Genomic DNA, 25,351 nt, shown 5'->3' with positions numbered 1-25,351 from the left:
TAGCAAATGAACTACACGATCTTGTGCTATGCTTAGAATTGGGTCTTGTCCATCACATCATTCTCCTGATGATGTGATCTCGTTATCAATGACATCCAAGGTCCATGGTCAGGAAACCATGACCATCTATTGATCAACGAGATAGTCAACTAGAGGCTCACTACGGACATGTTGTGGTCTATGTATTCACACATGTATTACAGTTACTGGTCAATACAATTATAGCACGAACAATAGACAATTATCGTGAACAAGGAAATATAATAATAACCATTTTATTATTTCCTCTAGGGCATATTTCTAACATGAGTACTATTAGTAGTAGTACTACTTTGATGTGTCGCGTCAACTCGCACAAGTATGAAACACTTCGTGAACAAACAAGCATAAAAGCTCCATCCGTCCAAAAATACTTGTTATCAAAATGGATAAAAAGGGACGTATCTAGAACTAAAATACGTCTACATACATCTCATTTTATCCATTTTGATGACAAGTGGTACTTCTTACCCAAAGGAACTTTATATCCAACAGACACAAAATATCCGTTTGACTGTTGGAAATTGATCTGATCTCGAAGTAATTGCTGCATCGCCACCAAAACCGACCATCTCTTAAGCTAAAGTAGTCCGAGCTAATCCCTATATTAGCATATTACTAAGATAAACAGAAAGCACTGTAAAAACATTTAGGATGTGAGCTTGTCAATCTGAATGTGGAGGGACACCAGCTTAGCCCCGACCAGCAGCTTGGCCGAACTGTGAAGAAGGTCAGCTCCTGCACGGCGACGTCGACGGGATCTTTTCTGCTTGTCACCTGCATTTGCACCTTGATGGCGTTAGTCGTGCCTTTGGGCTCCCCTGGCGGGCCGTTCGCCCATAGCTTGGCCACATAGTGCGGCAGTAGGGATGCCCTGCTCTGATGCAGACGACCGACACAGCGATAGGCGTGCCGATGTCGAGCACGCCGCCGACCAAGAAAAACACGCATCCGTCCTCCTCTGCGAACAACAAGAGTCGTGGCTCCGATAGTGGCACTTGCAGCTGGAGCACCTTGCCGTACTGGATCCTATGCATGGGCATGGGATGCGCGGTGCTGATGTGGTGGTAGAGCGCCGGCGGCGGGCCTTCGTAGCCGCAGACGGGCACGGGGCATTTGTAGGGCGTGAGCAGACACACGCTCTAGTGATCGGCGAGCTTGTCATAAGTGACGTAGAGCCCACAGCCTTCGTGCGGGCACTCCACCCTCACCGACGAAAGGACGACGTCCACCGCTGTCTTCCGCACGTCGAAGCCACCGCCGCACTCGCACTTCTCGCACTGCCGCTGGTTCCCGGGGCGCTTGACGTGGCAGTCCACGCAGGCCAGGTGCCCTCCCTTGCACTGTACAAATCAATCGAACATCACATCAATGAAGAAACCTGCACCTTGCTTGATTAGCCGGACGAACGAGGTTTATAAGAACCTCATACACTTGGAGCTTCCCCGGGCAGAGGCACAAGGGTCAGTGGAGCAAGGTGAGGTCCATCAAGACCATAGAGAGCTCCATCGTCAGGTCCTGTTCCGTCTGCATGATCTCGCCCTCCTCGTGCACAACAATCTCTCGCTTTAGGGCCTGGGCATTACAAAGATTTACCGTCACATATTCATACTACTTCAAGGTACATTAAATCAACACATGCAAGTATCAAAAGGAGAGTCACGGCATGCATGCATGCGTTGTAATTAATGCATCGGTAAACGCGAATTATTGAAATATATCGAGTGTAGTGCTTTGATGTGTCGCGTCAGCTCGTACAACAATGAGAAGTTTGATTATCCTCTCCCTCGCGGACTGAGCTCCGGTGCCTTAAATGCACCTGCCTTTGGTTGTATGACAAGTTGGCCACCCACCTATTGGGCCCACCTGTCATACACGCAAAGGCAGGAGCACTAAGTCAATGAAGCTGCGTCCCTCCCTCGCCCATGATCGTGGTGGCTGGCAGGACTAGGAGAAGCTTTTGCAGCACTCTCTCCCTACCGCATGTGGTGGACATGTAGCAGTTCAATCAGTGTTAGATGGCTAGAAGCGTACTATAGTGCTCCTCCAGTGCAGTAGTACTCCATCATTCTTCGACTTCCCTAAGAGGCAAAGAGCCAAGCGCTGCCCGGATGCTCGTGTGGCAGTTTCATGTGTAGAGTTGTCTAGTATAGCGTGTACCGCCTGTAAGCTTAAAATCGTTGGGGTCGGCTCCATGCTACGTGGCCGTCTTTAAGTTTTTTTAATAGTCTTTTGTCGCTACCTATCATCTTGGTGGTTGTAGTTTTCATGCTCATCTAGTCAAGACAGGAATATATATTTTAATTTGTGGTGGGTAAATGTTAGAGGTTGCAGCAAATATATTGTACACTACGGGTCTTTCAGCCAACTTTAGAGGCAAGCATGTGGGGCCAGTGCTATGATCTGACGCGTCAACTCGTACAACAAGGAGAAGCTTGATTTTACTACTACATGCCTTCTCCCTCGCCCGTGTGCGTGGTTGCTCGCAAACGAGGACAGGCTTTTGCTTATAGTACTACAACAAGCTATCCCTCCCGCTCGTGGTGGATGGACCTGCAACAGCGGATTCGATACTGTAGAAGCAGTAGTAGTAACATCATTCTTCGTCTTCTCGAAGAGGCGAAGAGCCATGCACAACCTGACATGGCAGTTGCGAATCTTGGAGCATGCATATAGCCAGGCTCTTCCATGAGACAAAATTGCTATGTGGGCCCACTATTGTAGTACGTACTTTGCTTGTATAGCCCTATAAACCAGAAAGGAGTATTTGTCTTTCTAGAGATTTCAACAAGTGACAAGACTACACCGAGACGGAGTACATATGGAGCAAAATGCGTGAATCTGCAGTGTAAATAAATACGTTGTTCTCTCATTTTCCTCTCTGCGGTGCACAATATTGAGTATACTGACTAGTCTCTTTTTGACACGCATTAACATTTTTTTAACACAGTACAAATGCAAGCGCTCATATACACGCGCGTACACTCACCCATATGAACGCACACACGCACACCCTACCCCTATGAGCACCTCCTAAAGACTGAACCGGCACTATCATCTTGAAATTTACGAAGTCACCATAGGCACCTCGTCTCGACAGGAATGTCTCCTGACATGCGATAGACGTGAGTGGCAGTTGCCTCCATAGGTGCTTGAACGCCAAGGAGGGAGAGAGTAGCGGTTCCCGAGACGTTGAACGGTCAACGATGCATCCTCAATTACATGCAGAGGGATTTAATTGGAGAAGCAGAATATAGTCAGCACGATGTGAATGCAACAGAGTTTGGACTCTCATATAAAGGCGCCCCACCACTCCAGTCCATCTACTCCTAGTCTCTGCGCAATACTGCTGACTCCTATCCAAGACCAAATGACCAGAAGCCACAAGCACCTATGGAGGCGATGGACGCGAGCGGCAGTCGACTATGCCAAATTATCCAAGGCACCGGCCTATGGCCCCGTACTGCGCGACGTTTTCAGATGGTGCTGGCGACCGCCAGCATCGTAGCCCTCACCAAAGCTGGCTTCGCCTCTCGCATGGACGACATGATGGTCCACTCCATCCGCAAGTTCACTGCCGTCAAGAAGCGCATGGACGACCTTTCCGTACTGCTCCAGCCCGCGCACCCAATCTCCTCATTACCTACCACCCTCATCGGACTCCATGGTGATGAACTCTTTCAAGCCCTGGTAGCCCTGCAGGTGCCGGAGGTTGTGACAAAGAATGTGCACCTCGAGGCCGCGCTCGCCGCGCAGCGCCTCGCCATGCAAGAAACCGTCGACCTGCACATCCACGTCTATGAGGAAATCGTCTACATAGGCCACTACAAGGCAAGCAAGGACAGAAAGACGTTGGCCTTCTTCTACTGGCTGGAATCTTTGGACGCGATTGTTCAGAAGCATGTCGACTTGGCCACGAACGCCGCTGCTACTTAGCCGCCGTTCAGTGGGCCGGCACCCTGAGTCGATGAGGTGGATGTCGTCGATGGATGCATCTCTTCTTCTTGCCTCCTATAACCAACACTGCTTCGCCTTGTAGCCTTAATGTTTTATTAGTATAGTACTCCCTCTGTTCCCAAATATAACACTTTCTAAAGATTCCAACAAGTGACTACATACGGAGCAAAATGAGTGAATCTACACTCTAAAATATGTCTACATACATTCGTATGTTGTATTCCATTTGAAATAGTATATAAAAAGGCTTATATTTAGGAACGAAGGGAGTATATGGCATTTTTATTCCAGCCGTAATATTTTCACTGTGAGGTGGGGCCGCAGTTGAGCAAACCCACCCCGCCCACCAGGCATCGGCCGAGTTTAGAATTAGAAGGGAGAAACGAGGGAGGAGAGCTAGCTGTAGCATGGACGCTGTTGTCAGATGGGACTCGTGTTGATAGAATAGGAGTACTGAGCACTCATACCTCTTTTTTTTGAGGGAAAAAATAGTCGTATGTCTAGTACCACTAGTTGGGTGCATGCGACCTATAACTGTCATCACTTTAGGTCTCCTTTTTGAACCGCAGCTACGCTTAACAGTACATATTTTTTCACACATTTATCCTCCTATATATATCTACACCTAGGCTATTTCCACGTGCTCCGTGTCGCCGACATATGGGACATAGAGCATCTGGGTCGTAGTGCATGCACGACTCGGAGCATATGACGGGATACTTTGCATTCCAGACCTCATGAATTTACATGCAAACCCCCCGTAGAAGAATAAATAAATAAATGAATTACTACATGAAACCAAATTATTTGCATAGACGGAGCATGTTCATTTAATTTTGGACATAACACGTTTATAAAAAATGACCGGACCTAAAACAGTCTAAGGGCCTCTTTGATTTTTCCTGCAAAAAAGGGCCTCCTTGATTTGCAGGATACTGAAAACACCGGAATGTGGAAAGTATGATGGCGATGAACCAAGACGAGGAGAACTCTAACTCAGTTAGAGGTTAGAGTTAGATTCTAACCCTGAACTAACCCTAAACTAACTATAAACTAAAGAGGTGTATGGATGGCAGAGTTAGATTGACAATAAATGCTCTTTCTCAATCATTTGACTACTTTGGACCCTATTTCCTGCCGGATTTGGTGTGGCCGGCTCTTGTGTGGCCTCCTCCCGCTCATAATTGACATAAACAAACCATCTTTACAAATCAAGCATGCAAAAGATGATAAATTTTACTTTGTCCATACAAATGAGATATCCCACTTAAACATACAAGTCGTCAATCAACCTTCACAAAAAAAACACACTCCATGAAACAAAGCATGATCTAACTCATCACGGAAGTCATTCACAATAGGGAGGGAGCCCGGAGCCCCTCACACACCCAGGGAGGAGCTCGTCATCGTCGCTCTGGAGGTAGGCTCTATAGAGACCAAGCCCCAGGAACCCCTACGACATTGGCGCTTGCGAGTTGATGTCGACACCGGCATGGGTAGTAGGGCCGCTTGCCGCCGACCGCGAACTTAATCTTTGGGCCTCTAGAAATAATGCAAGCCTGAAACAGAAATACCTAGAAAGGTGAACTGAATCTTTGGGACTCTAGAAATAATGCAAGCATGAAACTGAAATACCTAGAAAGGTGAACTGAATCTTTGGGCCTCTAGAAATAATGCAAGCCTGAAACTGAAATACCTAGAAAGATTAACTGAATCTTTGGGCCTCTAGAAATAATGCAAGCCTGAAACTGAAATACCTAGAAAGGTGAACTGAATCTTTGGGCTTCTAGAAAGATTTATTACCTCCTCAAGCGGCATCAAACAATTCCATGCGTGCACCACAAATCTATAACAAGTTTGACCACGATCTACTTTTCCAAATCAGAATTAGCGCTAGAGCGAGCAAGATCAATGATATGGCTGCGAGACAGAGAAGGAACGAACAAACTCACCCCTCTCGCGACCTCCCTGGTAGATGCGCTGCTGCCACGCACGATAGAGGGAGAAAAACAACCGGTGAAGGGGGAGCGGGGTGACCTTTGAAGGCCGGAGGGACCGGGCGGCTGGAGTAGGGTGGCGGAGGCCGGAGGGAGAGGGCGTCCGGAGGAGAGAGAGGGCGAGTGGCAGAGCGGCGCTTGGGCGGGTGGCCCGATGGGGAACAGAGAGGTGTCATGCGAGGGGGGGAGCGATCTGGTGCGGGCAGGGGAGATTTTTTTAGTTCTCTTTTAGTGGTCTCGAGGATAACTAACCCAATTAGAACCTCTCCACCGGGCTAGTTTTTTTAGCTGGGTTAGAGCAAACTAGCTCAAACTAACCCCTTCTGTTTCGATAATTTGAGGCTATTTCAACCCAAACTAGGTCTAACTCAGGGATCCAAACAAAGAGGAGTAGTACTGTACATGTTACAGTCTAGACCGTAGAACATTGTTTTTATGGCCATATCACCACATTGTTTTCTACTTCTGGTTGACTAGGCTGTCGTGGTTCACACTGCTGGGTCACTGGGCTGCCGTGATTCGCACTCCTCCGACGTGAGTAGTACTAGTATATACCGCATCATTCTTTGCTCCGTCTTACTATGTACTTCGCCGACATGTGGGAGAGCCAGCATCCGGGTCGACGGGTCATGCAACAGATTAGAATGCGGAACAGAAGGGGGGCATCACCCCGGTCATAGCGCTAGTAATTCATGACTATAGTGAGTAGTCATATCACAAGTCTTTCCAGCAGTAACGTGGCGTCAAATCGCACAGCCTGACCTTTCCAGCAGTAAGTTTGAATCCGCCAATCCCTCACCCTCGTCGCCTCTCTGTCAAACCGCCAACCCAAAAACTATCGCGTGTACTGCCCTGGAAAAGCCCCACCCTCAACTTTTAACTACACGAAAATATTTCGAGCTTGTTCGTTCTATATAAATACTAGTACTGTATGTTTATTCACCCATGGGGTTGTTCAATGAATGGATGGCCGGGGAGCACAAGTGAACAATACTAATACTACTAGTAGTAAGTAGGAGTCGTACAGTTTGTCACCTTAAATAGAGAGTTTCTTTTCTTTAATGCCACGTACACAAATTGAAACGCTTGTTGTGGAGAGAAAAAGATAATCACTCCATTATATATGTACGCAGGGCCCTGAGCGCTTGGTTTACTAGGGTTGCTCTCTTCATCCTCTCATCCTCTCTAGATAACAAGACAGCGGTAGCGACATTTTCTCTCTGCTCACCGCTGGTCATAGATCCGGGCGGGTCCCTTCGGCCGGTGTGTGTAGAGGACTAAAAGGTGCATCGTTCACGCGGTCATTGCCGCCGAGGGAGGAAACCCACAGCTGTCGGCGGGGCCTGATCCTCTGCCCGTTCCGTTCTCTCCGACACAACAGCGGCTTGGGAGGTCCTCTGACCCTTCTTCCTCCCTGATGTATTGTGCGTAGAATGGACCTGCCGCCGCCGACATCCCGATGAACCTCAGGTACAAGTTCTTTGAAAGCGGCCTTGCTCTACTGCTCCAGCTCCCAACGTGTTTGCATGTGCATCTTTTTCTACTTCCATCAGCTCTTCCAAATCGACCTAAATTTTTAGTATTATTAGAAGTAAAGCTACTTCATGCATTCGAAACTAGGACTTGGTTCAAACAACGAAGAAAGGGGGAAATCGTAGCATGAATCCAGGACTTGATTCAAAGAGGAAATAACAGGGGGAAAGTAGTAGAGACCGGATACCCAACCGGTCTCTTGGTTGAAAAGGGAAATAATGGGAAAACTCTGTACAAACTAGATAATGAACAGATCTATTATTGGTTGAAAAAAGGATAGAAAGTGGCGAATGGTGGACAAGTCAACAGAGTATGTCTAGGATTAGATTTGCTGCCCTCACATAGTAAAAGGTCTCCAGGATTAGATTTGCTGCCCTCACATAGTAAAAGGTCTCCAGGATTAGATTTGCTTCCCTCACATAGTAAAAGTTCTCCAGGATTGGAATTGCTGCCCTCACAGAGCATGAACAAACTTGGCATCACCACTTTATGCCTCCTTGTAGGTACAATGTGCTAATGCGTCCACTGTCGCATGTCCGTATACCAACCTTTTGCTATTGTTAATGTAAGGGCACATGTAAAATGAAGCGATCACACTGCTACCTTAAGGACATGTCTAACCAGTGTTATTGTTAATCTAATGCCTCCAGTGATATGATGCAATTAAACTGTGTTAACAAATGGTACTCATGCTCTTTTCCCTAGTATGATAAGTAAGTTGCTTCTTTTTGCTGCTGAGTGACCTGGTGTCCCCATGGTCCCATGCCCTTAAACCAACTCTTTAGCTGCTATTGATTTACTATATATGGTAAACAAGCAATGCCACCATTAAAGTAATCCCATATTTGTCGAATGTCATAGTTGACCGTAAAGCTTACGGTAACATGAAGCATTGCTGACATTTCAAAATTTCTACTGTACTTGCGAGATTGCCATGAACATAATTCATATGCTTCTTTTCATTTCGTGTATGTTTCATATATTCTTATTGACCAGCAACTGTTTACTTTCTATCTTTTTGTGCAGATAGGGATATCCATTTCACCTGTTTCTATTGTGACCTTTTGGTGAACTGCACAAAACACTTTTTTTGGAATGAGTGTCTTGTACAGTTCAACTAAAATGTCACGTGGGCAACATCTCTCAATTTTGGTGGAACTGCACAAAATGGTGATTGGAGTTTCCAAAATCTCCATCAAATTCTGCTGGTAATCTCGTGCAAAATTTTATTAGCTTTTGCAAGATGAGCCGTCACTGTCACCACAATGGAATTTTATTTTAGTGGAACTGCACAAAAGGATAAGAAAATTATAGTTGGACCTTACATGAGCAGGACAACCAACCTCAATGTTGCTGAATTTTAGTGCAACTACTAAAGAAGAACCTGCCAGCTCACAAGAGCAAGTACTTCTTGCTAGCTGAATGATGCAATATTTTCTTCATTTCAGTTGAACTGCAGAAAAAGGCGCATGAATTGAATCATGGAACTCCAGGTTGGCCTCATCTAAGTGGAGTTGCAGGTTCACCACATCAAGTCATGGCGGTATAGGGCCCCTCACACCGGTTGCTTCAACTAGTGCCACTATTACAGTAATAATGCTCTTTCTTATCTGTGCAAATAGGAATACTCTACTACAGATGTTGTGATGGTCAAGAGCATTCGCCAAGTTCTTGGGTTGTATGACACGGCTAACCCAGATGGATTTAATGCCGATATTCACTTTATCAAAAGGCTCTAATGGGTTGGTTCTGAATCTTGCAAGCTGGGAATCAATGAGATGTGTATGCATCTTTGTTGTACTTATTATTTGAATCTTATTTGTTGGTTCTGAATCTTGGAAGCTGGGAATCAATGAGATGTGTAGGCATCTTTGTTGTACTTATTATTTGAATCTTATTTGTTGGTTCTAAATAATGCAAGCTGGGAAACATGGCATGACGATGCATAGGACAACAACCATAACAAACTGTTCAAACTTGGTAGTATTTTCTGTGTGAAAGTGCGGCAAATGTGTTGATCATGTGCATCCTTAGAATAATAATTCTAATTGTTGTGCATGTTGAACCTGTGGCACTGATAGAACGAGCCAATGCATTGCTTGTTTTAAGAATACATTTTAATTAAAGCTAATTAAATTTAAGTAAAGTGACCACTAACACTTGTTATTAGAGTACCAATACAGACCCACATGTGAACCGACGTGTATGTGGCCAGAATAGGTTTCTTAATGGAGGCATTTGAATGTGGGGAGGGTGCATATTCTGTCGAGCGTGCAGCGGGCGTGGGAGGGGTAGTAATTGTTGTCGCCTATACACACTTAGTTTACTGTTGAATCCAGTTCCCCAAGAGTTGAAAAACGAACTGCTGCTGCCGCCTACTCACTCGTTCACTTGGAGAGACTCCAATGGCGATCTCAGGGGTGAGACTATTGGATATGGATTTCAGCAAGAAGTTCACCATTGAGTTCTCTGTTCAGTCCCATGGCGGCACCAAGTTGAATGTGATGTACACCAATGATCCAGACTCGGTGAAGCTCTGCCTCGCCGAGTTCAAGCACTACCTACAAGAAGAGAAAGCACAAGGTCGCAGGACTAGACCTTGTGCCCATCCATTCGTCTCCTAACAGGGACCAGCGGATCACGGTCGCCCAGGTATGCGTGCGGGACGAGGATCTCGTCTACTACTGCTGTAGGACCATTAGAGGTTTTGGAGCATTCGCCAGTTTCATCGGCAGCACCGACTGCACCTTCACTATGGTGGAGAGAAAGGAAGAACGCAACGATTCGGACATCTGGTGCAACAAGCTTGTCGACATCCAGAAGCAATACAAGATCATCGGCAATGGGAAGTAGAAGGACTCCGTGGTTGACCTCACCGAGACAATCATCAACCCCTACTACGCCAACATGAAAGAAGACAACGATACCAAGGAGCTCCACAGGCCACCTTGCATCCAAACAAGTCAACCCTCGTACTCCCCTCTGCCAGCGTCTTCCCCCGCTCCGATTCGTTCAGTTCGCGGTCTCGACGTCATACTCCGCCTTGGTGCTCTCCCCGCGGCGCCGTCATCTGTCGTTCCCAACATGGTCAGCAAAACAAGAGGAATCGGGAGATAACTGTTCATCGAGAGGTTGACAGTCCTGGGCCCAGCATGTCCATGGCCTAGGTTTTGTTGGTTAACATGGACAACCCACGACATGTTTCAATGTTTTTTGGATCAAGTGGCCTCTGGGCCTCCCAGCCTAGCTTGTCTATAACATTAGTAGCCCAAGTTACGTTTGTTTTTTCAAGACGACGCACAGCTCGTTCTATTTTTCTATAAGAATGCAAAACTGAACCTATGTTTTCCCTTCAATAATAGTATATACATATATATATATATGTATGTATCTTATTTTATTACATATATATATAATAGAAACAATAGAAGGTTTCGTTAAACCTGTCGTTCGTCCAGCCATTTCATAGACCTTCCCACCTCCTTTATTTTTTGTTTTCATTAATCCTATATCTGAATTTTCTTCCACTTTCTTTTTCGATGTAAACTGAGTTTTCTCCCAGTAGTTTCCCCTAGAACAAACTCAACTGTCCCACGTCTAGCCAAAAAAAAAATAATACCCCACGTCCTATTAACTCATCAACTTAAAATGATATTTTATTTCGTAAACTGAAAGTTCTTACAAAATAATAATAGTAATTGTTTATATATAACTTGTCAAGTTAACTCCTAGTGATTGCGTACATAAGCTTGCAAAGACTTTACTGACCAATGCAGTAATAGACGTGCAATCATTTGTTTATGTTTTTATAAGATTTCTCCGTCCAACCCAACATGATATTTTCACCCAGCCCAGCAAGTCCACGAATTTTGAGAAAAATGCAAATGGGCTTTAAATTCTACCATATATATAAACGAGCTGCATAGTTGCTACATCACCATTTCACCCAGCCCACCAAATGGACTAAAAACAAATGGGCTGGCTAACATGTGGGCCAGTAGGTCGAAGCCTAAGAAAGGCGTTGGATTTACATCCAACGGTCGGCATTCGTCTTCAATCTCTCGTCATCTTCCCCCATCGCTACCGGGACACCTGCTCCAGCCTCTGGCGTCCAGTGGTGTTCTTTTGCGTGCCTCACAGCGAAATGCTACCCCACCAACGGCCAAGCCATCCCTCCACTCCGCACCTCCTTTTATTCTCTATCGAGTGTAGGCCCACCCCACACCTGAACCAGTCAAGTTTCCCACTCTCCGTCTGCGACTCCACTACCACGTCTTCCCCATCTCCGGGTCGTTCCAGTCTGGGGCCTCACCGTCGCCCACCGCCTTGCTGCGCTCGGCATGGCATGGTCAACAAAGGAGAGTCATCGGAAGAGGACTGTACGTGAGAGCCTGACGGCTGGGACCCACGAGGTCCATGGTCGCATGCAAGGAAAGTTTGTCACGACCAATATGCGACCCTATCCTAAAGGAACTCGAAGGTCCCACCAAGGATAGAAGTGCATATTGGAGACGCTCTTGCAAGGTGGATATCATTACATCATACCATACATAATAGTTGGGGATACATACAAAGGGAATACAATGCCACATGAATACAACAACATCATACATAAGAGCAACATCCGACTATTGATGAAACACAAACAGAAACTCAAATGACATCCACCCTGCTAGCCCAGGATGCCGACCTGGAACCTATCCCTTATCGAAGAAGAAGTAGAAGAAGAACTCCAAAACAAGCAAACATCGCTCTCACGTCATGATCATTGCATTACCTGCACCTCCAACGGTTGTTGTAGTAATCTGTGAGCAACGAGGACTCAGCAATCCCATTACCATGGGTATCAAGACTAGCAAAGCTTAATGGGTAAGGAATGGATAGTGGTGAGGTTGCAGCAAGCGACTAAGCATGATATGGTGGCTACCTTATGAATACAAGAATAAGATGAGAAGCTACGCAACTGGCCGTGATCTAGTAATGATCAAGAAGCGGTCCTGAACTACTTACATTCAAACATAACACAAACCGTGTTCACTTCTCGACCCACTCGAAAAGAGACCATCACGGTTACACAAGCGGTTGAGTATTTTAATTCCAATCTGGTGTCAAGTTCTCTACAACCGGATATTAAAAACACCCATCTACCACATAACCACGGGCATGACTTTCAAAAGTTTAAACCCTGCAAGGGTGTCCCAACTTAGCCCATCACAAGCTCTCATGATTAGCAAAGGATATTCCTTCTCCCAGAAAGAACCGATCAGACTCGGAATCCCGGTTACAAGACATTTGGACAATGGTAAAACAAAACCAGCAAGACCTCCCGGTGTGCCAACAAATCCCGATAGGAGCCGCACGTATCTCGTTCTCAGGGCACAATGGATAGGTCAACCTACGAGTAAAACCAGACCTCGAGTTGCCCCGTGGTGGCCCCGTAGTCTGCCGGTTTCAGACCAACACTTAGAGGAGCACTGGCCCGGGGGGGGGGTTGAATTAAAAAATACTTGGGGACCGAGAAAAATCCCCTATTTAAGTTTTAGTTGTTATTAGGCAAATGGTAAAATCAATGTTGGGCTTTGCTGGAGGAGTTTTATTCAAAGCAAACTGTCAAGGGGTTCCCATAAACCCAACCACGTAAGGAACGCAAAATCAAGGAACATAACACCGGTATGAAGGAAACTAGGGCGGCAAGAGCGGAACAAAACACCAGGCATAAGGCCGGGCCTTCCACCCTTTACCAAGTATATAGATGCATTAATTAAAATAAGAGATATTGTGATATCCCAACATAAACATGATCCAACATGGAGCAATCTTCAACTTCACCTGCAACTAACAACGCTATAAGAGGGGCTGAGCAAAAGCGGTAACATAGCCAAACAACGGTTTGCTAGGAAGGGTGAAAAGGTTAGAGGCTGACATGGCAATTTGGGAGGCTTGAAAACCAAGTGATAGGTAGCACAGCATAGCGATAGAACGAAGCAACTAGCATAGCAATGATAGTAGTAAGATCCAGCGTAACGGTCATCTTGCTTGAAATCCCGCTAGGAAGAAGAACGAGTTCATGAAGAAGACGAACGGACGAAGAAGAACCAAGCATAGTCAAACGAATCCTCACGATCACAACGAAACAGGAACTATCGAGAAGAAGAACCGGAAAGAAGCAAACAATAAGGTGAACACAACATACATAAGCATGACATGATGCACAACCAAGCATGATGCATGACAAAGGCTATATGATGCTACTCATGGCAAGAGATGTTGCATACAATAATAACACATCAAAACAAGTTTAAATGAGGCCGGAAATAACATATAATAACTCCGGTAAGTCCTCATATCCAAATTTCGAAATTGGTCCCGAACTGAATACATATTATGTTCAAGTTTTTAGACAACAAGTTAATATGCACTAATATGATCTATGCGAGATTCTAGCTAAGTTACATATAACATTCATTTAATTCGGAGCTACGGCCTAGAAGATATGAGCAAAACAAGTTAACCATGGCATTGATGCAAAATGCATTCGAACATCAAGCAAACACACTCCAAACAAGGATTCAACATGAAAATTTTAAACTACATGCAATTGCAAGCAAGTTTCATATAGAGCATGCTCAAAACGGAGCAACGGTGCAACACATACACTCCAAACAAGATATAACAACAAACTGCCCAAAACAGCAAGCAGGCACTTTGAAAACATCAAAACACCATGCTAACGGAATCATATGAGCCCAAACTTGACATGAACTTCATTTACAGATAACATACATCAATTATCATTAAGGTTCAGGTTCATAGGCATCAAGATTAAACCAAGATGATCAATGCAATAAGCAACTTTATAACACAGGAGCATATGCATGAGCAGAGTTAATATCATGGCAACTTGAGAGCAAGAAAGAGACAAGCTATGTAAAGTATACATAGAAACCAAGGGCATGGCATCAAAGTACACATAACAAAGAGCAAATAACATCAAGGCATCATATACATATGGCTCATGGATTAGTGGGAACCAACATGACAAGATCGAATGTTGAAACAGTTTCAGCAAGTGCAAAACAAAAACATTATGATAGCATATTTGCAAGCATGGAACAGAGGCATATTTAGTCCCAAAATTAACAACCGTGGCATGTGAAAAAAGTACTCAAAGCATACTTCACAACATATAATTCGAGCATCTCAAGAAGAGGCATGGATCACCCAATAAAAGCTCACAACAAGCTATTATGAAGTTAACAGAAAATTGGAACAACATATAAGCATCTTCATGGCAATGAAAACATATGCTACATGACATATATAAGGCATAAAAAGGCATGGAATGATAGAGCATAACATAGACAACAAAACATGTCAACTAAGCATCTCCATAACATAGACAGCAAGTAGCCCAATTCACGAGCTTGATGCACTCACTACAAGGAATATAAAAATATATGGATTGCACCAAAGTAAATATGGCATGATTATGCTCCTAAAACATGTAGACATGATGCTCAAAATAAAATCGCACCAAAAGATATAAAAATTCCAAATAGGCAAGTTACAACAATTTTCAGCAGTTAACAGCAACATGCACTTTTGCAACAGGGATTAAGATATCAATATTCACCCTAACATCAATGCAAAGCACATCAACATGGATAGGATGAAGATCACAACATGTGCATATCAAGATCATCCTCATAGGATCAACAGGTACAAAGTTATGGCACTCACAAGACACCTATATGATGTTAACAATCAGCAGATTCCAGCAATTTATCTCACTTGGCAGTTCTACAACGATGAATAATGCATCAATATGAACAGTATCATGAATGCAACCTTCTGCATCATCAACAGCATCAAGAGATGAACATTTTAACATATTAAGCATGCAAAACGGAGTTACACACACAAAGATATGACCATGCAAACATGCACACATGATGCTGATCTTCCCTGACTTGGCCATATTCCAAAAAAAAGCAGACGGGCGCTAAATACTAAAAATCACCCAGGGCGACATTTGGACGGGGTTGGGCTGCTCACCTAGTGGGCTGCGGCCCAAGAAGCGAGGGGAGCTGTGCCAGCGGCTGCTGGGCTGGGCCTTGGGCCCACGTGGCGTGGGCCTACTGCGAGGCCCATCCCTGCAGTTCGGTCGTCCTCCTCGACCTGGAGGTCGAGCGCGGTGGAGGCTGCTGGCAAGGCTCCAGCGATGGGCGGGGCCGTGGATCGAGGCAGTGAATGGATGTGGGGGAGGGAGCTGAGGCCGTATCTGGTGATGGGGACACCAGGGCAGCGAGATCCAGCACTGGCAGGGCGACGCGGGGGCCGGCATCGAGCTCCGTGGCAGCGACGACGATGGTTCCCTGCATGGTAGAGAGGGAGAGCGAGGATTAGAGAGAGGGGGGAGATGGGGAGGAACGGAAGGAGGACGGTGAGGTGGCCGGTGACCTGGGGTGCGGCGGAGCACGACGAGATGGCGGCGGCGTGAAGCGGCGAGGGGGCTCCGACGGGGAGCTCCTGATCCCATTGGATCGAGCGGGAGGAGCGAGACTCGGGGTCGGGTGCTCGGGCGCAGGCGGCGCTCGGCCCGAATCCAGCCTGGGGCGGGCCTCGGATGGGCCAGTCGGGCCCTAGGCGGCGTGGGGAGGCCAGGGGGTGCGTGGCGGCCCCTGGTTGGCTGCAGGGCGATAGCGCGTCGGCGGCTGGCCACTAAGGGCGTGCCAAGTGGCGGAGGTGTGCTGGCTGCGGCGGCGCGGTGTTGATTTGGCAACGACAAGTGGCGGCAGGGCTGAGGGTCGGCGCGGAAAACGAGGAGGAGGGGGTTGGCTGCGACGGGAGGTAGGGCAAAGGGTCTAGGTTTCCCAAAATGGACTAGGGGTGTCCATATATAGCAAAAAGACTAGGGTTTGAGGGCTTGGAGATGTTTCGGAGCCTCCGATCGCGATCTGATGGACCCGATGGAGAGGAGGGGTTAGGCAGGCCTAGGTGGGATGTGTAGAGAAGGCTTTGGGCTGAGGGGAGAGAAGAGAAGTGCGGCCCGGGAAGGGTTTTGGGAGACCAAAAACATCCGATGAATAAATCGACAATGGTGCTGCTATAAGTTTAACGGTTGGGCTATCAAACGGATTCTGAATGCGAAAAAATTTGACAGGCGGTCTACCTACGCTATAACAAGACCGCGAGCCAACTTTCACCCCATTCCGTGAACATTTTTATGCCACTTATAAAATAATATTTCGGAGGTGCCGCGGGCGCGTGCTAGTGCGAAAGGGCTCGGAACAGAAAACGGAGACAACCTGGAGGACCCGGACGGACGCAAGTTTTGAAAAACATGCAGATGAAATGCAGATGATGACATGGAAAAGTGCAACACGCAAGCAAATGACATGGCAATGACAGCGAATGACTGGAAGACACCTGGCGCATCGGACTCGGGGCGTTACAAAGTTCCTCCTTATTAAGTTGTTTCCTCCCCCTGACAGCTGGAATCCACCGGTTGCATCTTCGCATGGAAGGAAGTACCTCCTTGTTATGCGAAAAAAACTATTCTTCCCGATGACAGCTGGGATCCGGCAGATTTGGTGGCTGACTTGTGGGCCTACTAAGTAGACGTGTACGCAGGGCTTTTTCAACTTAATCAACAAATGATTCTAGCAGGAGGACCGTTGGATGTTAATCCAATAACCGTGCTCCTTCTTCATCCTTTGTTCTTGCTCCTGTCTCGCGTGGGTGGCAGTGCTGCCACGCACCCGAACCAGTCAAGTTTCCCACTCCTGTTCATCTGTGACTCCATTGTCGCGCCTTCACTATCTCCGGGTCGTTCCTGTCCGGGGCGTCGCCGTCGTCCACCGGCCTTGGTGCGCTCGGCACGGTGTGGTCAACATGGTCAACAAATGAGAGTCATCGGAAGATGACTATACCTGAGAGGCTAACAGTGGGGACGCACCACGCCCATGGACGCATGCATGCAACTGCATCCTTTTTACCCTGAAAAATAATGTTTTCTTCCCCTGACTGCTGGGACCCACCAGCTACATCTTTGCAAGCAAGAAGTGCATCCATATTACGGGAAAAAAACGATTCGCCCCCTGTGTGCTGGGACATACCAGCTACATCTTCGCATGCAAGGAAGTGCCTAACAGTCAGGACCCACCTGGTCGAAGCGTAGGTAGCATTGTCATTCTGGTCGCAAACGTGTACGTACATACTGGTTGATGTAGAGGCGCGCACATGTCGTAGTAGAGACGCGCACATAGCATGTACACGTACGTACAGCGGCCAGGGTGCAAGAAAGAAAATGTGGACACGTATGTACATACGGGCGGGGTCTCGAACGCCTACTCGTGCATACGTACGGCCAGGGCTCCTGTACATGGCTGGGTCGAAACGGAGAAACTGCATCGTCGTCGTGTTCATGGGGATGCAACCGCCTGGGTCGGAATAGAATGCGTCATCGTGTTCATCGAGCGGGCTTGGACAGAACAACCAACGGAAACGAGGCTTGGCGTACCACAAAACGGAGGAAACGGCCTTGTGTTCGACCGGTCACGGTCGAAACGGGATCTAGTTCATCGGGAGGGGTCTGGCATACCACAAAACGGAGGAATCAGACTTCTGTTGGACCTCCTACGGTCGAAACGGGGTCCTGTTGATCGGGAGGGGTGTGGCATACCGCAAAATGGAGAAAACCGACTTGTGTTGGAGCGCTACATTCGAAATGGGGGTCCTGTTCATCGGGAGGGGTGTGGTGTACCGCAAAACGGGACTCCACGGGATACTATTCATCTCCACCGTCGACCTCCTCCAGCCTCCATGGGCTACTGTTCATCCACCGTCGACCTCCTCCACCCTCCATTTGCGATTGTTCATCCGCGGGATCCTGTTCATCCAGCCTCCACTGCGTGCTACTCCACCGGATACTGTTCAACCAGCCCTCTCCATCGGCTACAGTACAACCACCCCTCCACAGGTTACTGTTCATCCGGCCCTCCACCGGCTACTGTTCAACCAGCCCTCCACGGGGTCGTCATGTTAATCCAGCCTCCACGGGGTCCTATTCATCCAGCCCCAACCGGCTCGATCGGGGTCCTGTTCATCCAGAGGCAACACCACGGGTTCCTGTTCATCCACCCCCACCGGGAACTGTTCATCCAAACCCCCCCCAACATTGCTCAATGTTCATCCAGAGGCAGCATCGATCAGCTTTGATTAGCAGTAGTAGCGAAGGAATCGCTCGATTCGCTCGGGTTCAGTTAGGCGACGCCTCCCTCGGGTTCAGTTAGAGCCCAATGCCTCGCACCCAGCCACGTACGGTAAGAGAGAAACGCGCAACGCTTGACCCCCGACCACCCACCATAACCGGGAACTCCCCGAAATTTTCCTCGCCCTCGCTTCTACCAAGCTTTTTCCGTCATGGACGGGCCAAAGAATGTCATGCAGCTGTGTCTCCAGCCCGCCCAGGACTAAAAGCCCATTTTATGTCGTGATGTTTTGTCATAGAAGTAGGAGCCCACCATATCTATGATGATACCAGGTTTTTTCACAATTATCATCATAGAAGTGTCATAAGTATGATAGAAAAAAAATTCGTTTGGCCCAAAATGTCATGGATGTGTCTTTTTTTGAAGTGGAAGCTTGCCCCTCATGAACCGGACGGCTCTGGAGGTTCGAGAGGCCTACGAGGCCCAGGAGAAACGTGAGGGTCCGGGGCCTCCTGAGATGCCACCGCCAGCCACCGGGCCTCGTGAGATGCATGCACGGCTCGCGCGAGGTGTGAAGGAAATATGCCCTAGAGGGAAAAATAAAGTTGTTATTTTATATTTCCTTATTTCATGATAAATATTTATTATTCATGCTAGAATTGTATTAACCGGAAACTTGATACATGTATGGATACATAGACAAAACAACGTGTCCTTAGTAAGCCTCTACTAGACTAGCTCGTTAATCAAAGATGGTTAAGTTTACGAACCATAGACATGTGTTTTCATTTGATGAAGGGATCACATCATTAGGAGAATGATGTGATGGACAAGACCCATCCGTTAGTATAGCGTATTGGTCGTTCAGTTTTATTGCTATTGATTTCTTCATGTCAAATACATATTCCTTCGACTATGAGATTATGCAACTCCCAGATACCGGAGGAATGCCTTGTGTGCTATCAAACGTCACAACATAACTCGATGATTATAACGATGCTCTACAGGTATCTCCGAAGGTGTTTTTTAGGTTGGCATAGATCGAGATTAAGATTTTTCACGTTGAGTTTTGGAGAGGTATCTCTGGGCCCTCTCGGTAGTACACATCATAAGAAGCCTTGCAAGCAAAGTGACTAATGAGTTAGTTGCAAGATGATGTATAACGGAACGAGTAAAGAGACTTACCGGTAACGAGATTGAACTAGGTATGAAGATACCGACGATCGAATCTTGGGCAAGTAACATACCGATGGACAAAGGAAATAATGTATGTTGTCATAACGGTTTGACCGATAAAGATCTTCGTAGAATATGTGGGAGCCAATATGAGCATCCAGGTTCTGCTATTGGTTATTGACCTGACAGGTGTCTCAGTCATGTCTACATAGTTCTCTAACCCGTAGGGTCCGCACGCTCAATGTTCTATGGCGATATAGTATTAAATGAGTTATGTGATTTGGTGACCCAATGTTGTTCGGAGTCTTGGATGAGATCACGGGCATGACAAGGAGTCTCGAAATGGTCAGAAGGTAAAGATTGATATATAGGACGATGGTATTCGGACACCGAAAGTGTTTTGGAGGGTACCGGGTACATATCGGGTCAATGGAAGGGGTTCCGGGCACCCCCAGCTAAAGATATTGGCCTTATGGACCAAGTGGGGAAACACACCAGCCACAAGGGGCTGGTGCGCCCCCCATATCGGTCGGCCAAAGAGGAGAAGGAAAGAGGACAAGGGAAAAAGGAAACGTAGGAAGTACTAGTTCCTTCTTCCCCCTTTCCTCCGCCCTCCAGCAATTTATGGAAGGGGGTGCCACTTGGGAAACCCCCAAGTAGGATTCAGATCCTACTTGGCGCACCCTATGGCTGCCTCCCCTCTCCCTCCAACCTATATATATGTGAGGTGGGGCGCCCTTGCACAACACAACATCAATTTTTAGCCGTGTGCGGCGCCCCCCTCCATAGTCTACACCCCCTCTCATATTCTCACCGTGCTTAGGCGAAGCCCTGTGCGGATTAATTCACCATCATCGTCACCATGCCGTCGTGTTGAAGGAACTCATCTACTACCTCGACACCTTGTTGGATCAAGAAGGCGAGGGACGTCACCGAGCTCAATGTGTGCAGAACTCGGAGGTGTCTATGTTTGGTACTTGATCGGTCAGAGCTAGAAGAACTTCGACTACATCAACCGCATTGTCAAACGCTTTCGCTTACAGTCTACATGGGTACGTAGACACACTCTCACCCCCTTGTTGCTATGCATCTCCTAGATAGATCTTGTGTGAGCGTAGGAATTTTTTTGAAATTGCATGCTACGTTCCCCAACAGTGGCATCCGAGCCAGCTCTATGCGTAGATGATATGCATGAGTAGAACACAAAGAGTTGTAGGTGGTGATCGTCATACTGCTTACCACCAATGTCTTATTTTGATTCAGCGGTATTGTTGGATGAAGGAGCCTAGACAAACCTTACATGACAACATTCATGAGATCGGTTCCACCAACAGACATGCAACTAGTTTTGCATAAAGGCGGCTGGTGGGTGTATGTTTCTCCTACTTCAGTTCAATGGAATTTGGCTGCGGCTGGTCCTTGTTGAAGATTAAAACAGCAAACTTGATAAATCACCATTCTGATTTTGTGACATAGGTAAGAACAGTTCTTGCTAAAAGCCTATAGTATCCACGTAAAACTTGCAACAACAAAGTAGAGGATGTCTAACTTGTTTTTTCAGGGCATGTCGTGATGTGATATGGTCAAGACATGATGTGATATACGTTATTGTATGATCTGATCATGTTTTGTAAAAAGTTACTGGTAACCGGCAGGAGCCTTATGGTTGTCTCTTTATTGTATGAAATGCAAAACGCCACGTATTTACTTTACTTTATCACTATGCGTTAGGGATAGTTGTAGAAGCAATAGTTGGCGAGACGACCATGACGCAATGACGGAGATCAAGGTGTCGAGCTGGTAACATGGAGATCATGACGATGCTTTGGAGATGCAGATCAAAAGCACAAGATGTTGATGGCAATATCATGTCACATATTTTGATTGTATGTGATGTTTATCTTTTATGCATCGTATTTTGCTTAGTATTGTGGTATCATTATAAGATAATCCCTTAACTAAAATTTCAAGGTATAAGTTGTCGGTGCAACAAACCCTGGGTCTGTTGCCCTGATTGTGTGCATGCACGGGATCATGATTGAAGTGCCAACCCAAGACAAATTACAAGAAACCAAGAGATTCAAAGGACCAACAAGTAGAACAGAGGGACCAAGACCAAGCCAGAGAAGCAATATATCGACAAGCGAAAGGCCTCCTATGCCGGCCCGGTGAGCCCGGAAAGGGGCTAGGCCACCCCTACAAGAAGGCGACCAAGGCCTCTCGGCAGGGCCTGTCGGGACTTGCAAAGGCTAAATCACCTCACCAACCACTCCACCACGACTCCTATCATCGATCAGTGCGGTGTCAAGCCGCATAGTGATTAAAAGGCAGCCATTCGCCACATGGCAGCCTCAACCTATGGGACAAACCCACAGATGACACCCGTCCTACGGTGTGTCAAACAAGCAGACATGGAGCTGGCAAGATAGCCCGACAAGCCTTGCTGGGTGACCAATGATGTGACATTGAGCGGTTCATTAAATGCACACTGTCAGCCCACAGAGTTAGATATGATAGCACTGTTTGCTATCATATCAATGCATAATGACTACTTTGCCATTGTGGTGACCACTTGATCTATAATGGAGGCCCATGGCAACCATAGAGGAGGTTAGAAGGTTGGATAACTCACACCCCCATACGTGCGTAATTGCTGCCGCCCTGAGGCAACCCTTGGCGAGAAAGTGTACTATGCTCCACCACCACATTTCCACCATCAATCCACCAAAGCAGGAGTATGGTTTTACGCCTCGCGGCAGCCCGAACCTGGGTAAAACTTCCCGTGTGATCTCTGTCGTATTGCCTCATGTTGGTCTGCTCTTTGTGCAACGCGACGTCCCCCCACCGAACCAGCAAGGGGCCTCCTAGTCCCATAGGTGGATGTGTTTTCCCACGACATCTTTCGCACGCCAGGTAGGGGGATTTCTTGCGTGAACCTGTAGACGTGAGCGTCGCATCACCTTCATCGCCATCTGCATCTTCGACGACACCATCGACCATAGCGCCCGAGAAGAAACTGGCTTCTTTGGCTGCTCCATCCACATTGAAGGCTTTGCACCCACGGCCTCCAATTCTACGGGGGGTGCGGAGATGCATGAGGATGCGGACATTGTTGGGGATTTTGTCTAAGCAGGCGGCACTGTCACCACTTCGCCCGCGGCCGATGCATGAGCAGGAGGCACCGGAGGAGAGCAGCATCAGCAAGACCTCGAGGGCCACGCTTCACTCGCCGACGGGCACAACCGCAGTGATGGCGCTCGGTCTGGAGCGAACAGCCGCCCTCCGGCCGCCCATGTCACAGGCACGACCGCTGCGCATGCACTTTATATTGGGTGAGTCAACCAAGCCGCTGGGCCTAATGGAGCCGCTGGCTCTCGAGCGCCTTCGCTGCACCACCCTGCCATCCAGGTTGTCGCTCCACAACAGCAGGGGCGCGGTGCTGGCACCGCTGGCACCGTCAGGAGCCGAGCGACAGCACAATCGACTTCGTCGTCATCCATGCCAAGTACATCCTCGGAGGCCATGGTCGGGCTCAACTACTGTAGAGGTTTCCGCCAGCGGCCAAGCAGATGGACGAATGACGTGCCACCATCCAAAGTCTGCTCGGTTTTGCCGAAACTGGGGTTCACGGTGAGCTAACCTGCCATGCCCTCCCCAAGCGACAACGACCGTTCGAAGGGGGCCATCCCCATGGTGTAGTCCCCGCCACAGTAGCCAGCGTGAGCGCAACCAAATCAAGACCCCCGACGACGTCTCGATGGCCTCCTCTGACCCTCGAGCACGTCTAGGACAACGACAAACCCCGAAGGATAGGCGGAAAGGAGATGCGTGTTCGTCGAGCAGCGCCGTGATGACCTCCGCCAGACCAACGAGTGCGACAGACCCGACGTCGATGAGCCCGCGCTCGGTCTTGGCAGGCACCTACCTTTCGAGGTTGGCTGCTCTGCCTTTACCCGTGAGCTGCAGCGAGTCCGTTGGCCGTCCGTTCATACGTTCGAGCAGATATGCCTGAGAAGTATGATGGGAGGCTGAACCCGACAGAGTTGCTGAGCATCCACACTAGCTGTTCAGGCTGCCAGGGGAATAGATTAGAATGTGTTCGCCAACTACTTCCCTTTGTCCCTCAATTCCAATGTGAGGTCTTGGCTGATGCTCCTATCGGAGAACTCCATTTCGTCGTGGGTAGACCTGTGCCATGACTTCATCGCTACCTTCACCGGTGGCCACCAGGTGACGGGCCGACCCAGCGACTTGCAGTATCTCCAACAGAAGGAAGCAGAAACCCTCCATAAGTATTTACAAAGATTCAGCAAAGTTCATAGAAATATTCCAAATATCCATCCAGCAGCTATGATAGCTGCCTTCCAGTCCAATGTGCGCAACCGTCGGATTCGTTCTAAGATGAACGTTATTCACCCCAGGACTGTGAAGGAGCTCTACACGTTAGTGGATAAGTGTGCTCGAATGGAGGAGGGAAGGAAGCTACCCGGAGAGGAAGATTGCATCAATGTTGATTCAGAGGATGATGATGAATCTACCAGTTAGAAGAAGAGCAAGAAGGGCTGTAAGAAGCAGAGGGATATGGCAATGATGACTTTTGAAGGATCAGGTACCCCAAGTACCGGCAAGATCGCCAAGGATCTGGTCCTCGACAAGGAGACTGCCATGTGCGTTGATTGCCGAGAAGCTGCGGCTGCCGAGAAGGCTAGGAATGGCGATTTGTCGTACTGCAGTATCCATCGAACCAAGGGCCATGACCTTCAAGAATGCTATCAGGTTGAGTAGTTGGTCAAGAGAAAGAGAGTTGAGTATGAGAAGCATGACAATGACAAAGGTCAGAATGCCGCTGGCAGCAAGGGCCGAGGCGGTGAAGCAAATCACCCAGGCAAACCCTTCCGAAGCAAAGGAAAACCCACCAGGGGTCAGGTGAAGGAAGCCTGTGATGATGAGAGTGATTGAGAGGATGAAGAGGAAACTAGCGAGCAAGAGTTTTAGAAGGCCACTGACGCCCTGTGTGTTGACAGGGGTGCATCCTTGCACACCTCTCACCGCCAGCTCAAGCGGTGGGCGCGAGAAGTCAATGCCATTGAAGCAGCATCAGAGGCCCGGAAGCCGCTCAAATGGCCACATACGCCCATCATCCTTGACAAGGAGGATCATCCTAGCCGTTCCACCAGGGTAGAGTGTGTGCCATTGTTGTTTTCTCCAGCAATTCGCAATCTCAAAGTCACGAAGATGTTGGTGGGCGGCGGGGCCAGGTTGAATCTGATTTCCCTAGCAGTTATCAGTAAGCTTCAGATAGTTGGGGAAGAGCTAGAGGGTAACGGCACATTTCAAGGAGTTAATCCTGGCAGAAGTCATCCTAAGGGAAAGATCATGTTGTCGGTAATGCTTCGGGGAGAACTGAACTACCGGGCTGAGAAGATTGTGTTCGAC

Source organism: Triticum aestivum, chromosome 1B (assembly GCF_018294505.1).
Source record: "Triticum aestivum cultivar Chinese Spring chromosome 1B, IWGSC CS RefSeq v2.1, whole genome shotgun sequence".
Taxonomy (NCBI): domain Eukaryota; kingdom Viridiplantae; phylum Streptophyta; class Magnoliopsida; order Poales; family Poaceae; genus Triticum; species Triticum aestivum.
The sequence above is the reverse complement of the archived record's forward strand: the minus strand, read 5'-3'. Positions refer to the sequence as shown.